The sequence below is a fragment of the Neomonachus schauinslandi genome, chromosome 6 (genome assembly GCF_002201575.2).
Source record: "Neomonachus schauinslandi chromosome 6, ASM220157v2, whole genome shotgun sequence".
Lineage (NCBI taxonomy): Eukaryota > Metazoa > Chordata > Mammalia > Carnivora > Phocidae > Neomonachus > Neomonachus schauinslandi.
In genome coordinates, this window is record NC_058408.1 from 126761840 (window position 1) to 126779518 (window position 17679).

Sequence of the window (17679 nt, forward strand, 5' to 3'; positions counted from 1 at the left end):
GTCTCTCGTGTGGCCCTGCTTCATTTGCTCAGACTCCATATGGGCCAACGTCGGCCCCGGAATGGACCTGAGGAAGACCTCCTCAGTCCAGGAGGGGGGTTCAAGCCCTTCTGTTATGAATTGCCCTTCTTGCTTCTTGGTTCTGGCAGGGAGATGGGGTTGCTGCCTGGGGAAAAAGCGAAGACCCAAAGAGACAGGGAGACGGAGAGAAAGATAGGAACAGAGGAAGACCTGACCAGGCCCTGGAGACCAGGTGAGGGGCTGGGGGTGGGGAGGGAGAGTGAGAGAGAGCGGGAGCAAGCTAGTGGGGAGGGGAAAAGCGGAGAAGCAGTGGATCAGAGGCCAGAGGGGGAGCTGGGAGAGGGAAGAGAGCGGAAGAGAGAGGAGAGAAAGAGAGATTGATGGGGAGTGGGGAGAAGAGAGAGAGTGGCGGGGGCAGCCGAGGCAGCCGATCAAAGGCCAGAGTCGGGGCCCGCGTCCTGGGGGCGGCGGGGGAGGAAGGGGGGCTCGGGGGGGGGGCTCAGCGGGGGAATTGCCGGGCTGGCGCTCGGGCGCTCCGAGCCGCGCGGCTCCCCGGGGAGACGGCAGACACTTTGCGGAGATGTTACTCCGGAGTTGGAGACGATGATAAATATGATAATTTGTATAAAATCTGAATGGGTCTTGTTTTCAGGGAGAATGCCTCGGATGATGAATGGGCCCGGCTCTCAGATAGATGGCTGATAAAAAGTGTATTGGATTGTTGAGAGCGATTTTAATTCTCATTCTGTACCTGCAGATGCCGCGGCCGCCGCGCCCGGCCTCCTCCTCCCTCCTGCCCACGGTGCGGGGCGGCCGGCGGCCCGGCCGGCCCCGGCGGCTCAGGAGGCTTCTGAAATGACTCTAATTACAGAGTTATTAATTTTAAGAGGCGGGTGAGCGGGGGGTTTATGATTATTAATCGAGCGCCGGCGCGCGGCGGGCGGGGCGGGGCGGGCCGCGGGCGAGCGCGCTGGGAGCGGCGAGGACGCGCCAGGCCCCGGGGCAGCTCCAAGCCCGGCGGGCTCCTCGGCGGCGGCGGCCAGGCCAGCTTCGATCGCGAGCTGCGGGCGGCCGAGTCCTCCCGTGCGCATTCCGCCCTTCCCACCCCTACCCCTAATCCGACCCGGCGGTCCAGCCTCTCGACCTGGCCCGCTCCCCTGCGCAGCCGAGCGTCCGGCTCTGCGTCCCCGAGACCAGCGGGTCCGCAACCCCAGGCCCGAGAGGCGCGGCTCTGGCGGAGGAGGCGCACCTCCCAGCTCCCAGCTCCCACAGGTGCTGAGGAGTCCCCGTGAACCCCGAGCCTGTGACTGAGGCAGTGCGGGCTCCTTCGAAGGCCTACGATGGTAACAATGACATTTAGGGAGTCGCTGTGTGTGCCAGCAGCTGTGCGGGCACTCTAATGCTTTAATTTCCGGTGCAGAAGGGATGCACCTCCCACTTCCCAGACGAGGAAGCTCAAACTTGGAGAGTAACTTGTCTTTGGGAAAGGATCTGTTTACTTCAGGGATGCTGCAGGCAGCACCTCCCACGCACATCCGCCCATACCCACCCACCCCGCCAAGTACACAACAACTACCTGATGAAGACCTGGGGTGGGGGACAGGAAGAGAAAGCTCCTCTCTAATCCATCCAGTCACCAGCGCTAGGGTGCTAGTCTCAGCTCTGAGGGATTTGGCAGTTGCCTAACACCCTGTTCATCTTGGAGGGAGGTTTTCCAAAGACTAGGCAGCAAACTGGGGAGCAGACACCTGAAAGTCCATAAGTGGCTTTGCTCTGTGGGGCTGGCACTTTGGGAATAATATCTTCCTGGCTATAGTGACTAGTTTTAAAGAACTCACAGGTAGGGAACTGGTTAAATTCCAGTAAAAAAAAATATATAGGACATCTCCAATATAGGCTCAGACTTCTCTCATAGGCACACATTCATCCCTGTCACTCTACCTGGATGGGCTCAAAGAGTATAGATAGTTTCCACAGGCCTGGGAACTTCCAGAACTTCTTCAACTTCTGTCTTTTGGCAAAGAGAACTCCTGCTCAAAGGGGGAAAAGAAAGACCTCTGTGGGCCTAGAGAAGGAGGGACTGTAGGTAGTTCCAGCACATAGCAGGAAGGCCAGCTCTCTGGCCCCAGAGAAGTCAATGCTGAGGACAGCCACAGGGCCTGTTATGGGAACCCAGGGGAGCCCGTAGAGAGGATGCGCTCATGAGCAGAGTCCTCTCTGCTTCCCTGCAGTTCCCAGGGGCACCTTGGTCCAGCTCACGGGGATCTGTATGGGACAACCCAGATCAGGCCTGGAGCATGGGGGTGGGGGGTGGGGCATCAAGATCAATCTAGGCAACTCTTGGCTGTGGCTGCTATTAAGGATCAGGATCAGGGCGCCTGGGTGGCTCAGTAGTTAAGCATCTGCCTTCGGCTCGGGTAGTGATCCCGGGGTCCTGGGATCGAGCCCCGCATCGGGCTCCCTGTTCAGCAGGAAGCCTGCTTCTCCCTCTCCCACTCCCCCTGCTTGTGTTCCCTCTCTCGCTGTGTCTTTCTCTGTCAAATAAAATCTTAAAAAAAAAAAAAAAGGATCAGGATCCACCCAGGTCTGATCAAAGGCTGAGTACAGCTGGAGTGAAGCTGCAGGCCTGGAAGCTGGAAAAGCCTGAGAGTCCCTACAGAGGCAGAAGGACTGGCTGGGAAAAATCACAGTCTTCCAATACAAAGGACAGCTCTTAGGGTGGGGCTCCCAGCTTCCTGAAGGGCTGAGTGAGGGCTGGTGGCCCTGAAGCCACACAGACTGTCTGGCCTGGTCACAGGAGCCAGCTCTCAGTTTCCAGATTCAGAGGCCCTGGGCAGAGAAGAGAAAAGAGCATGGAGGTGGTGAAAGGGGACTGGTGTGAGGATCTGCAAGAGAGAGGGGAGGACTCCTGGATTCCACCAAATGGAGGCCCTGAAGAAATCCTCTCAGACCCATTCAACCCCCTAATCACAGCCAGTGTCCCTTCTCCCCCTGACTTCCTTGTGGGCACTAAGAATATCTAGTATAGCCTGTGCTTAAGAACGTAGGTTATGGAAGCAATATCTGGGGTACAGATCCTACTTTTGCTACCTACTTGCTCTGTGATTGTGGACAAGTTACGAAAACTCTCTGTGCTTCAGTTTCCTCATCTTTAAAATGGGGTTAATAGTAATAGATGTGGATTAACAGAATTAATATATGCAAAGCACTTAAAACAATGCCTGACATGCAGTAAGCCCTCAGGCATGTTAGTTGCTTTTGTTGTTATTATTAAGGTGCTCCAGTGGGTGGGGCACCTGGCCTTCCCTCTGGATTGACAATTTTTCCAGAGTATCTCTATATTACTGCTCTTTGTACCCCCTGACACTCTGTTCCCTGTGCAAGAGAAAATGCTCAATGAGTGCATGCAGAGGCCTGGGCCTGGGCTGGGCATGGAGAACGAATTAATGTGGTCAGACATCTATGGCTAGGGGTTAATATACCCTTTATTTAATACCATCCAACAATTCCATAAGCAAATACTCTTGTCCTCATTTTACAGATGTAGACACATAGGCACAATGGGTTCAAGGGATGTGCCCAAAGTCACATAACTAGTATGTCTTAGAACTGAGGAAGGTGGAGTCTACCTCAGGACTGCCTGGCTCCATTTTTCACTCTTGGATGCTGCCTTCTCTGTCTTGGGGTTAGTGAGAAGTTACCCCCTTCTGTAGTGCATGTTGTTTTATGAGGCTGCCTGGTAAGGGTGCATGAGGTGAGGAGAAAAGGGTTACCTCCAGATGTGATACATGGATTTCCATTTCTGTAACCATTATGGGGGGGACGACTTAGGAAGGGGGGCTGGTGAGTGTGGGGAGGGGTCACAGTTGAGACTGAAGTTATTCAGAGACCTTAATTTATTATCTTATTCCACAACACACACACACACATCCAAGTACTCACGATCTTGCCTCCATCTCTCACATATCTTCTCTATCTCCCTCAGACTTTTTGTTTTCAATCTTCCATCTTCTCTTGTTGAGAACACTGTTTTCTCAGTCTCTGCTGCTCTCTCTCTACCTCCAGCCCACTGCCCACACCTGCAGAGTGGTGTTTCCCCTCCAAATCAGATCTTTTTCCTTCCCTGCTTAAAATCCTTCAATGGCATCCCATGGCCTAAAGGAGAAATCAGAACTCCTTAGCAAAAGTGGTCCTTAATCTAGGCCCCATCTACCTCCCAGTCTTATTTCCCTTGCATCACCTCTGACCCCCTATTGCCCTCCCAGACCCTTAGCAGTTCCCCAGCTAGGTGGGTTGTTGCCGCCTCCCCATGTCTCTGCCCCAATCTCCTTCTGCCTGGGAATATTCCCCCCAGCTGCACCCTGCATCTAGTGGACATCTAATCATCTTGCAAGACCCCATCCCCTTTATGAGGCATTCTCTGACATCCTCTGTGTCCTACATCTTGACACCTTCTGGAGTTTCTTGGCAAAGCTCTCCATTTGTCCTCCTTGAAAGCAGGGACAGTGTCTGATTTACCTCTGTAACCCTGGTGTTCATCACTGAGCGGACCAAGGTGGACTGACCAACTGACTGATGCCCTCTGAGCTGGTTTAGCTTGGTCACTTGCCTCCCTATTTTCCCCAGCCCAAAGGGTTCTGGTCTAGGTATCAGTTTTGTCCTGTCTCCCTACAAAAGTAGGAATGGACTGAACTGTCAATCTTCTTCCTGAAGGTCTTTTCCCAACTCCTGTAGTCCAGCTCTGTGGCTGCCCGGGCCTGCCAGACAAGGCAGGAGGACGGGGCAAGAGGGGGAAGAGAAGTGGAGTGGACTGGACCATACCCACCCAGAGGTTGGAAATTTTCCAGGCGCTAGTCTCCGGGGGCTGCCTGGCAGGCCAGGAAGCCTTCTTCTCCTCTCTCGGTCCCATATGCACAGAGGCCCCCAGCGGCCCTGTTGGGGTCTCAGTCTCTAGCCCGACGTCCTGGGGGCGCCACAGCGCAGGGGCTTGCAATGAGTGAGACCCGGGAGGGGACGTTCCACCTTTGTCCGCGCAGTGACCTCGTCAGTCACGAGGGCTGACGCTCCCTAACCTCCTTGCTCCTTCTCTTCCCTCCGGTCCACATTTCCACTTTTCATTCCTCCCTGCTTCTCTTCTGCTCCGCTACCCCCGCCACGCCCCCTCGCTTCTTCCTCCTCTTCTTTCCTTTCCTCCTCCGCACTCTGTGCCCCGGGAGCTCACTGCGGGGCCTGGCCCCTAGAGCGAGCGGAATCTGCGCCGCGCCTCCCGGTCGCCGCGGGGAGGCCGTTCAGGAAATGCGCCCTCCACTGGCGCCGGGGCGCGGCTCTCTCTGCGTTACTTTTTCCTCGACGCTCAGCCTGGCGCGCCGGCCCGGGCGCTGGGGATCTGCAAGAGGGGGCTGGGGTGGCGAGTTCTCCGAGGCCCTGCTGAAGAACGGGGGCCGTGGGTCCTAGCTGCGCGGACGCCGAGGGGTCTGAGCTAAGCGGCCGAAGCCCGCCTGCCCCGGGTCCCCGCCTCCCTTCGCGCCAGGGCAGGACGTCCTAGGCTCCCAAGGCGCGTCCAAGAGAGCCTTGCGCCTTGTATCTACCCATCCCCTCCTCCGCCGTGGATCCAGGGTGACACCCCACACACAAACACCATGCCTTCCGGGGTCAGATACTCCTGTGCGCTCAGCGCCCTGGAACTTCAACTTGGAGTCGGGTTCTGCGCCCGACCCGACCCAGAGCCCCGAGTGCGGAGGCTGCGCTGCACGCCCGGGCCTCCCGGGTCTGCGGCCCTGGCGAGGGATCCTTGGCTGCCGCGGGGCGCGTTTTCACTGCCGAGCCTCTGACAGGGGAGTTTCTGTAGATAAAAGCATTTGTTCTTTTGGTCTTCTTTTATTTTCTTTATTCTTTTGTCCCCACCTTCTTAATCTCCCCTCCGCGCCCTCCTTTCTTCTTTAACTTCCCCTTCCCCTCATTTTCCCTTTCTTTTCGTTCGCTTTTATTCCTCACTCTCTGTGTCCGTCTTTTTCTGCATCTCCCTTGCTTATTTTGGCCCCTTCTCTGCCGCTGGGTCCCTGACTTTCTTTGGGTCTCCCTTCCCGGACCCTTCGCTGTCCCTAGACTAGGGTTGCGCCATCTCGCTGCCTCCCTTTCCCGCTGACGCCGTTCCCTTTTTCACTTTTTCGTTCTCCCGGCGGCCCCAGTCTGGCGGGCTCGGGTCCGGCTCCCCCGCCGCCGCCGCCGCCGCAGTGATTTATTCGCCTCACCCGGCGGAATCAGGTGCTGAACCGAGCCCCGGAACGAGGGAACAGATTTCTCCCAGGAAGGGTTTGTGAACTAAACGATGCTAATTACGGGGTGGGGGTCGCGCCGCCGGAGGAAGGGAGGCGCGCCAGGCCGAGTGCGCCGGGCGAGGGGAGAGGCCGGGGTCGGGGCACTGCCCTCCCAGGCCGCCTCCCCGGCCTCCTCCCCTGCGGCTCTCGCCCTGGCTTTCGCCTTTCCCTGGGAACTTTCCTGTCTGAGTTAACTATTAACCGCTGGCGAGAGGCAATTTTCTTCGGAATTCAGCGATTTCCTTTCCGCGGTGGAGGCAGATTAACATGCAAATGGGAGATGCTCGGCCTGAGTCTGCGCGCGGGCAAGGATGCCTCCGTCCCTCCAAACAGGGTCCTTCGCGACCGCGGAAAACTACAGCCCCGGCCTTCGCGCCCCACCCCCCCACCCCCCCCCCGTGCCGACGCAGGAAGCCGTGACCGAGCCAGTGCCCGGAGTGAAGGTGGAAAAAGCCGAACGCCCGTGCTTGGGGGCGGGGTTGAGGGGGAAGCGTAACCTGGGCAAGCCCGGGGCACCTCAGACTCGGGGCTGGGCACGGCCACCCGAGGAGCCTGGGACCAACACAGCCTGGTCCTTACTCGGAGCCCCGAATGCGGGGACGCTCGTGGGGGCGTTGGCAAACTTTCCCACCTCCAGAACCCCAAGACTGCGCCTCACGTCCTCCCCCTTCGCCACTGCCGAGCACCCCGACACACTTGCACACACACCCTGCTCTGGCTTGTGCCCGCTGCAAACTTTGTCAAACTTGAGCCGTTGGGCACAAACTCCTCGCCTTTTCCTCCTTTCCTCTTTTGCCCGGGCCGCTCTTCCTGGTGCAGGACGGGAGGGGTTCTTGGCTTCAGACCTGGGAGAGGACAGTTTGTGAAAGTGCTGGCCTGGCCTCGCTGGGATGCTAGCCCCTGCCTCCCTCCAGGCCACCGGACACCCAACGCGTTCCACCGCAGAAGGCGCTGGTCGTTGCGGCTGAGAGGCTTAGCAGGGCCCTGGCCCACAGCCCCCGCCGTCGCCCCGGCCGGCCCCTCACTGTCGCGTCGGGCCGTGCTGGGCGTGGAGGCCCGCTTCAGGGCTCCCAGGCCCTCGCCAGCCGTCCTCTCTGCGCTCCCTGTCTTCCCAGCTTATCCTCCTCCCCACCCCCCCCCCCAAGCCCACGCCCCGGGTTAGCTCTCTCTCCTGCCGGACTCGCCAGCTCCGTCTCTGGCGGGCTGCCTGTCTCTCTGTCTCTCCCTGTCTCTGTCTCCCTGTCTCTCTGTCTCTGTCTCTCTTGTTTGTTTCAACGCGCGGACACTGATTGCGCCTTATGAAGTTCTAACTGGTTTTGTGTCAGGAAGATCTTTCTCGCTGCTACCCAGCCTGGCGTGACGGATTAAACATCAACTAGTTAAATAAAAATTAATATCAACTGCCTCCTAACTTCTAATGTCATGTTGTTTATAACTAATGAACTGATTAGGGGATAAACACATCACGAAGACATTCGGCTCTCCTGCCTGGGCTCCGCCGCCTTCCGGTGCCCGCTCCCCGGCGCAGCCTGCGGGCTGCCAGGCCAGGAGAAGGGCGGGGTCCGGAGGGGCTGGGAGCTCCCCCGGGCTTGCTCCTCTGACTGCCTTGGTCTCTTTCCCGCTCTTTCTCTGTACATTCCTCTGGACATTTCCTTTTCTCAGCCTCTCCTCTTTTCCTTTTCTTTCCTTCTTTCTTTCTTCTGTCTTCCTTCCCTTTCATTCTTCTCTGCCCTCTGCTTTTCTGCAAAGACCAGTCCCTCAGACTGTCCCTGGTTGTGTCTGTCTGTCCGTCTGTCTGTCTCTGTCTCTCTTCCTGTTAGTCTGGGCCCCCAACCCCCCTTTCTCTGTGGGAGTCTACCTCTCCCTTCCCACTTCTCCCCCCTCATTTGGATTCATTTCTCCCCCAGCTCAGAGTGTAATGATTAAAGGTGTCCTTGTGACCAGGCTTCCACCCTGCTACAAAGCAAGAGGCTGTCACCTCTCTTTCAGCACCTTCTCAGCTATTTAGGGGAAAGAAGAGGGTGGAGTTCGGTTTTTTATTTCTCTTCTATTTAATCTGGAACAGGAGAGAGAAAATAAATGTGATTTTTAAAACTTTCACCTTTCCTCTTGTCCCAGAAGCAATTAATACAGGTTCAAGTGCTAAATTTAATTTTCAAGGAAAGAAAAACTGCTCTGATGTTCTTCCTCCAGGGGCTTCAGAGCCCTCTCCACACACACCCATCTCACCAGCCAGTCCCAGTCTGATCTGAGCAGCCTCCTGCAGGGCTCTTTCCCTAAAGATACTTAAACCAAATCACAATTGTCATCATGACAACAATAAGTCAGGAGAGCAAGTAATCACAGACCTGGCCTCAGTGATTTTTTTTTTTTTTCCTAAGAAGCCACAACGTTTAAACTTGGTTTGCCCTGGACCGCAGGGTCTGACAAGACAATAACAACAGAAAAGGCTTTTAAAACCAATTTAGCACACGTGAAAATGTAATTCTAATGAAGAATCAATAGACTGGTGGTTCATTTTTCCTGGGGCTCCTTGGAGAACCTGAGAGAGACTTTCAATCAATGGGGCAGGCAATGAGCAAAAAGGCCCAAGAGACGGTGTGGGACAGGGGTGAGGGCTGGAAGACAAAGAGAAGCAGAGCCTGAGGGAGGAGGCTGGAAGGAGGCTGAGGTACAAAGCTGGACCCTTTGGCATCACTTTGCAGGCTTCGGGAGTCCCCAAGGCTCCAAGTGTATCAGAGCCAAGAGCTAAGAAAGTTCCTTCCTGGGCGCCTGGGTGGCTCAGTTGGTTAAGCGACTGCCTTCGGCCCAGGTCATGACCCTGGAGTCCCGGGATCGAGTCCTGCATCGGGCTCCCTGCTTGGCGGGGAGTCTGCGTCTCCCTCTGACCCTCCTCCCTCTCATGCTCTCTGTCTCTCATTCTCTCTCTCTCAAATAAATAAATAAAATCTTTAAAAAAAAAAAGAAAGTTCCTTCCTCCTCTTGGTCCCTCTGGTATGCGACAGGCTACTTAGCACAATGGCCTCAGCTGCCTTCCCCTGGGCTTGGGCCCCAGCCCTGGCACTGCCCCAACCCTGGGTCCTGTGTTCAGGTAACTGTGACGAGCTGGCTCAGGAGCAGGCAGGGACACTGATCCAAGTGTGTGTGTCCCCAGTTCAAAACATCTGGTTTCCCAATGGGTGCCTCCCTGCTATGTGTGTATCTGGAACATTGGGGTCTCAGTTCCTGTCTCTGATAATACAGAAACAAGAGAAATGAATGTGTGTGTAGTCACACTTCACATTTTAGAAATCACTTCCACACAAGTTATCTCTTGAGAAACTGTGAGAAGTGCAAGGATTATTAACGCTATTTTATAGTGGTAACAAAGGCACAAAGAACTATGCAGAGAAGGTGTGACTCAGCAGGCCCTAGGTGATGACTGGGTGTGGTTCTGAGTAGGTGACAGAGTAGGGGGCTGTGTGTGTGTGTGTGAACATCTCGTGGGTGTGTAAAATAGTGACCGCATGAGTGTGATTTGTGTGTGTGTGATTAGGGTTTCATTTATGCATACTGCTTTCCCATCCTTGTTCTTAGGAATGTTGCTCTGTGTATAACAAAAAGCAAAAAAGTAAAATAAATAATTTTTTTTTGCCTTAAGTTTTTGTGCTCTTGGAATGGAAAATCACTGTTTAATTTTTTAAAACAAAGACAGGAAAGAAACACCAGCAAAGTCTGATGTTTAGAATCACAAATGTTGGTAAGATGATAATTTTGCCATGATTTTCCTAAAAAGGGCAGAAATTCTTGTTCCTGTAGGAAGATTTTTAAAAGTTGAGGAACCACGATATAGGTTTTCCCTCTGTGCCACGCCCCTCCTTCCTGTGCCTGGTCACACAATCTTGAGGAACTTTTGCTGAAATGGATAGGACTCCCAGAGAAGAACTTCCAGTTCCTTACCTAAGTGGGCTCAGTAGGCCCCGTGAACCTGGTCCCTGCCCTTTGCTTGATGCCTTTCTGCCTGGGGCCTGGAGGTGTATGTACAGGAGATGAAGCCAGCCATAGGCTTACCCAGCACTTTCCTTGGCAGCCTCTGAGTGTTACTCAACACATGTGAGCAAGGCTTTGTGAGTGTGGGAGGCCCAGGGTGGGCAAGTTGGTGGGGGTATAAAGCAGGATAAATGAGAAAGGGGTACATGGGGGTTAGAAGGGGGAATATAGTGCTTGAGAGGTGTGTGATTATGTAAGTAGGAGTACAAGAGAGTGCATATGTGAAAAGTGGTTTATGAGAGGTTTGAGGGAGAATTTGTGATAAGGATGTGAGGTGCAAATTCTAGATTGGGAGCGCCTGGGTGGCTCAGTCGTTAAGCGTCTGCCTTCGGCTCAGGTCATGATCCCAGGGTCCTGGGATCGAGTCCCACATCGGGCTCCCTGCTCGGTGGGAAGCCTGCTTCTCCCTCTCCCACTCTCCCTGCTTGTGTTCCCTCTCTCGCTGTTTCTCTGTCTGTTAAAAAATAAATAAAATCTTTAAAAAAAAAATTCTAGATTGGGAGGGCATGATGTGGACAAAGCTAAAGTGAGACCTTGATCAGGGCTGAAAGCATGAGTGTGCTTGGAGATGGTGTGAATCTGAGGGTCCAAGGGCCTGGAGAAAGAGGACCAGAATATTTTGGAATGGTGTGGCTCAAGTGGGTGGTTATTTGAGTGAGGCCAGAGCTAGGGAGGGATCTGGTCATTTTCCCTTTCTTCCCTTTCCTGAGGCCCTGATCATCTCCTTACCAGCAAAGAAGCCAGGACTTTTTCCTTTTATTCTAAGTTAAAGGAAGGAGGAGGAGGAGAAGAAGAGGAAAGGGGAGAGAGGAAGGGGAAGGCAAAGACGAAGAAGGAGGAGGGGGAGAGGGAGGAGAAGGAGGAAGAGGAAGAAAAAGAAAAAGAATCCGCAACAGGAGAGCTTGTGAATGTATTAATGACAAGGACCTTCAGGGAGCGACTATGGGTTCCAACAAAGTTGGGGTGCGTTTGTTGGGCTTGGAAACTGAGGCTGAGACGGGGGTTGGGGGGCTGGCAGGCTGTGGAGCCCAATATCGGGAAAGCAGAACGGGGCAAAGCTGAGAGTGGGGGCGGGAAGGGGGCCGCACAAAGTTGGGGAGTGCACGAGAGTGAAGACGCCCCTGCGTGTGAGGCTGTGCGACTGACGGGGAGCGTGTGACAGTGAAGAAGAGGGGGTGGGGTGAGAGGGTGTGCCGGCATCTAGGCTGGGGATTCGGTCTCTGGGTGCCTCTGGCAGCGCGGGTGGCGGCGTGCCGGCGGCTGGCTCCGGGCCTGGGTGCGTGTGCGCGCGTGTGCGCGGGGCGGAGAGCCGGGGGCTCCTCCGCGCGTGGCTGTGCCTCGGCGCGGCGGGCTGTGCGAGCGCGGGCGCGGGCGCGAGCGGACGCACAGCCCAGGCGGCGGGCAGCCTGGGTTATCTGAGCCGCTCGGTCTTGGGTGGCTGCGCCCAGATCTCGGGGCGGCGGCGGCACAGGCGAGACGCGTTGTCGGGCTGCGGCGGAGCCGAGAAGCGAGACCCGGGCCCAGACGGCAGCGGCGGGGCGCAGAGCATGGAACAGCGCACGGGCCGGGCAGGTAAGAGCGAGGAGCGACCCGTCAGCGCCACAGGCGGGGGGGGGGGGGTTGGGGGGGGGCGGCGGCGTGTGAGAAAGATGGGGCAACCGGGCCAGCCGAGGACAGACCCCACTCCTCTTTCCTTCTGGGCTTGCCCTGTGGCGGGGGGGGGGGGGCACTGTAATCGCTGGGGACCGGGGCTCTGCGGCCTCTCCCCACCCGTGGGACCTTCTGGGCCCTCCCTCCCGGTGTCCTCTAAATCTGCTGAAAACTTTCCACCCAGAAAACGTGAGTTTTACAACTTCTCTTGGTCTCTTTACAGAGCCGGGCTTTTCCATTCTGTTGTGCCTTTAGGACTTTATCTTTCCACTTTCCAGTGTATAAATGTTTTGCACAACTTCCTCCAAGTTGGGTGCACAAGGAAGGTCTTGGTTTCTAGTGGGAATGGAGTGTGGGTGTGTGTGCACATGTGTTAGTGGATGGGGACACGCTGTGTGCACAGGTGTGAGGGTCTTGTGTCTTTGAGTATGAACCAAAGTGTAAGCACTGGTGTAGATGTGTCTGACGTTTGCAGAAAAGGCTCTGCCCCCAAAATAAACAACTCAAGGGAGGCCTGAGGCAAGGGGAGGGATGGCAGGCCTCAGGGGACCCAGATGGAGAGAAGAATCTGAACCTGCTGACCCAAAGGGCTAAGGGAGTGGAGGGCTGCTCCTTTTTTTTTTTTTTTTTTTTCCCTCCCTACCCCTCTCCTCCAGGCCTGCCAGTTCAGCTCTGTCTGCCCATTAGGTGCCCTAGAGTAATGCAGAGGTGGGAAGCCAGGGACCCAAGTTTAGTTTTGGATTGATGAGGAGGGGGAGGGTTGGATCAGTTTCTAAGTTTTCCAAATAATTCTACAGAGGTCAAGGACCTACTCTGGGCCCTTTTTTGCCTCATTCCTCAACTTTCCCAACTCCCCCCACCCCCCTTTCACCAGACCCCAGCAGCTCAGGTTCTAGTTATTTCAGCTGATAATCCAGTCTCAGCATTGGTCTTCCTCTAAGCTTCTTGGCCCAGTCCCTAGGCTGCCTCCATTCCCCCTTGGGGGCCTGGACCCACTAGGGAACCTGGGCCCCCAGGAGTGTCAACTGTGGCCTCCTGGGCTTTTAGGGTTCTGGGCCACCCCTCTGCACCAGAGGTTTAAGTAGGGAGATCAATAGCAAACAGTTGTAATGATCTAATTAATTATGGCAAAATTAAAAGCGAGTACAAAATCAATCTCTGATGGTGTTGAAGATGGAATTCAATTGAGAACCCATCTGTGCACCCCCTCGACCGTATAAATATGCAGCCCAAGGACAGACCTAATGGCTGGGCCTTCCTGGAAACCTCTCTCCCCCTTTCTTCCTCCCCTGTACAGGGCTTCTCCCTCACTCATAGCATCTATTTTGCTTCCTACCACCTCCTGCCCCCACCCCTCCTTCTTTCCCTGTCCCTCTGCTCAGGCTCTCAACACTCCCACTTTTCCATTTTCCCTCTCCGAAGGCGGCTCTTTTCTGCCTTGCAGACCTGAGGTGCGCGGACCTGGTTCCCAGTCCTGGCAAGTCTCCCAGCCAGGCACCCTCCCCAGCGCCTCGGAAAAGAGAAGGCAGAGCGGGATGGGGAGGCATCCCTGAGCTCTGTTAGGGCCCTCACCCCACGTTTCTGAGCGCGGGATACTCCAGAACGGACCAGGGCTCTTACCCAGGGTCGCCTGCGCCTACCTGCACCAGGCCTGGTAGCCGCTCTCCCAGCGCGGGTGGCAGAGGGGCCGGGCAGACCAGCTGTGCACTGTGCTCCCTTTCCCTTCCCTCCTTTTCCCGCTTTGGCCGGTGTGGGGACTGCACTCCCGCCAGCCGTGGCTTGGGGAAGAGTGGGGAGGAGCTGCGGAGCTGGGCAGGAGGCAAGACTGTGTTTGAGAGAAGGAAGCCACCGTTCCCTTTGAGGCGGCCCCACGGAGCCCCGGAGTCTTCTGCCCTCCGAGCCGCTTTCTCTCTTTCTTTCTCTTTTCACCGCCCTCCTCCTGCTCCTCTGCCCTAATTTCTACTTCAGGCACGTCTGGCCGGGGCACAGCTCCCCGGGGGCTCTGCGGCCCCCAGACGGTCCCTGCGCCCCTTTGGCTTCATCCGGCTAGTTCAAAATGACAATGACACGCGCGCGCGCGAGCGAGCGTGCCTGGCTGACGCCCTGGCGCAACCGCCACAGCCGGGTTTGCGAAGGATGCGGGTTTTATTTAGTCTCGCTGAGCCAGATCGGGAGCAGCGAAAACCACCAGGAAAAGGCCAGGAATGGGGGAAGGAGAGAGAATCTGCAACTAGATCAATTGTGGTCTTTGGCCATCGTAGCCTATACCCCCAGAATCATAAAAATAAGACGTTTATTTGATGTCCGCTGGCCTGTCCTAGTTGGTTCTCTGGCTCCCTGTCGCTGGTCCCCTGCCTCTCCCTCCTGGGGCTCTGGGCCCACTCCCTGGCCCACACTGAGTTCCCAGGTTTCTTTCTGCCCTCGGAGACCCCTCCCACTCCCTGGTCCTGCCGCCGGGCCCTCAGAGCCTGGGGGAGACACAGCCCGACGCCTCCCCGCCCTCTTTTGCCAGGCCTCCTCACCCCGTTATTAATTGCTGTGTTGACCTGCAGGATTGATTGGCGGCCCCGCAGGAAGAGGCTGAGAAGGCCTTGGCCTCGGAGCAGCCTCGGCGGAAGGCAGAGGGAGGAGGAGGAGGTGCTGGATATGGGTCCTGAGCTCCAGTCTCAGCCCCGCCTGGGACACAGCTGTTTCCCCAGACACCCTTCTCCACCCCCTCACACACACACACACACCTTCCACGCACCCTCACAACACACTCAGGCGATCCCCTCACCAAGAGATGTTCAGCCCCCAAGGAGACCCATCAGAAATTCTCCTTAATTGATTTAGAAACGGAAAGAGGCTTCCTCCCTCCATTAGTCAGTTTCTTCAGTATGTTCGTTAGCCGCGGGTCTAGACCTCACCGCCCGTCCAGACATGGCGGAGCAAACTGCTGGGACCAGGGCTTTTTTCTGTCCAAGATTCACTTTGCGTCTTTTTTTTTTTTTTTCTAGGAACAGTTACAGAAAGTTAAGAAATAATCCTGGATGCAGTGACCTTTAGAGTTTCAAACCAAAGCACTTTTTCCAGAAAGAGCCCTTGTCCTGGCTCCTCAGGGATTCGGTGCAGCCCTTTTGTTTCAAGTTCGGGGAGTGGACGGCTCTGGACCAGGAGGGTGGAGGGCGGAGGCTTGCAGCCTCCTGGGGCTGGGGTCTAACCCTACAGCCGAGACCCTCCCTCCTCCCCACCCCCACCCCCACCCCCACCCCCACCCCCGCCTGCTTAAACCTTAGCGCGCGCGCGCGCGCACACACACACACACACACACACTCTCTCTCTCTTTCTCGCTCTCTCTCTCTCCCTCTCTCTCTCACGGCCCCCACAGCCACAGCAACACCACTCGCCCCGACCCCAGGCCACAGGCCCACGGGCCAGGCACCCAAGCAGGAGTGAGCCCTCAGACGTCCCAGCTTTGGGCTGGGGTGGGAGGAGGTGGGAGGAGTAAGACAAACCTCAGCCGGTCCCCAAAAGGCCCCCTGTGCTTTGGTTCTCTCCCTGTCTCAACCAGCCCCACTCGCTTCGGTTTTCCCTTCTCCCCTCCGCCCGGGTCCTTTGTCTCCAGCCACTTCGCGGCGCCAAGCAGCCTGTCCCCCGCCTTGGCGGCCCTGCTCTTCGCTTCCCTGTTCCGCTGGCGGGTCCCCCCCCTCCTCGCCTTACCCGCTCCCGGCTCTGGCGCGTTCTCCGCCTGCTCCTCACATCCACACAGCTGCTGCGAGAGGAGGAAGGGAGGGCGGGCGCGCCGCGGATGGATCCGACAGAGTAGATTTGGTGCCTGCTCGCAACTCCGGCAAAACTCAGCCCGCCGGCGTGCTCCCGCCCCTCTCCAACTATTCCTCAGCGCTGCGGAGCCGCGCGCCCTCGCCCGCATTTGGCCCCTTCCTTTCCTTGTACGTCGGCTGTGGCTCTTTCGCTCCCCGCTGGCCGACCCAGCATCTGCAGTTGCGCTCCCCCTCTGCCCTGCACTCCGAGCCCTTTCGGCTGCCCCCTGCTAGCTGCCGCCTGCCCCCTTTCTCCGCAGCCCCCTGCGCCGCGGTGGCGGTGGCAGGGAGCGCCGGGGCGGTCCGGGGCCCGTCGGCACTGTCTCCCTCCACCCCAGTCAGGTCAGGCTGCGGGCTCGACGTCTGGCTGAGAAGGGGGTTAATCATTACTTGGCCACCGGCACAGCCTCACTCGCACTCTCTCACCCGGGCTTGGGGAGGAAGGGAAGAGGTAGTTGGCCGGCTGGGGACCTCGGCTTTGCCCCAACCAGCCTCTTGGGGCCTTCCAGAGACAGGTGTCTTCTCCGTTCCCTCGGCACCCCTTTCATGTCCCTTTTCTTCCTCTCCTCTCTCCCCGCCTTCCACGCCTCCCCTTCAGCAGGCCTCTCCCCACCGTCTCATCTCTGCTCTGGCTTTGGCAGGTTGACCGAAGGTCCTGGGAGGACCAACTTTCTTTGTTTGGAGCTGGACTGGACGGGATTTCCTTTCCCAGGTCTCCGTGAATGGGCCAGCCTCCTCCCAACGGTTTTGGCCGGCTGGCCCGCAGGGGACCCCGCCTGAGGCTACAATTAACCTGGCTGTTGGGGGGTGGGTGGGCGGTAGGACTTTAACGGATCCTCTAGCATCTGCCTGACGCAGCGGGGCAAGGGTACTGGAAGAAGTGAGAATGGAGTGGCAGGAAAGATAGATGAGAGCAGAGTGGCAAATATGGACAGGGTGTGGTATAGTCAAAGGAACACAGGAGGGGAGGCAGCAAGGAATCCTCTTGTTTCCTTTATAGGATAGAAGTTGGATGGAAAGCACCACCCCTTGCCCTGCCTAACCAGCCCAGATCCCTCCTTCCCTCTTTGTGGAAGGGTAAGGGTTCAGAAAGCTGGGCACTTATTCCTTAATCTACCACAGAAATGTTTGGTTTTCAAAGTGCTTTGGTCCACGGAGTAGGCAAGACAGGTAATCATCCCTATTTTACAGGTGAGGAGACTGAGGCTCAAAGAGGGAACGGGACCGTGCATGTGGTGGCTGTTGCTCCTTCTCATGGGTTGTGGGGTGAGTGGCCCCTTTAGCTGTGCAGAGGTCCATGAGTGTCTGGGGGGTGTGGGACAGGCTGTATGCAGGTCTGAGCTGGGAGTACCACGGCCTCTGTGGGCCTCTTGCCTCCCCCCCCCCACTTTGTTTTCTGTTACACAGGGCCCTCCACTCCTACCCTGTAGACCTACTGGCCCAATTTCTCCTGGTTTGACAATTTTTTCAGCTCCCCAGTCGGGTGGCCCACCGGCGGCCGCCACCTGGCAGGCCCGTGCCGCTAAGAGGCCGCTTTAGTGGCCAAGTGGCTTGCATTGTCGTTTTCCCTCAAAGGGGCTGCGAAGGGCCGGGCAGGTCGCTGGGACCTCTTGCGAGGAGCAGCCGGGTTAAAGGGGGAGGGGCCGGCGAGGATAAAGGCGCAGCACGTGCGCCCGGCCTCCACAGGACCAACAGACCGAGCGGGCGGGGCCAGCCGGGAGGCGCCCCCCCCCCAACCCGGGCTTCACGCAGGGAGCCCAAATATTGGGAACAAAAGCGGGAAAAGAACTGAGAGAGCAGGAGGGAGGGAGGGAGCAAGGGAGGGAGCAAGGAAGCAGAAATTAGGGGGTCTTAGATGAAAA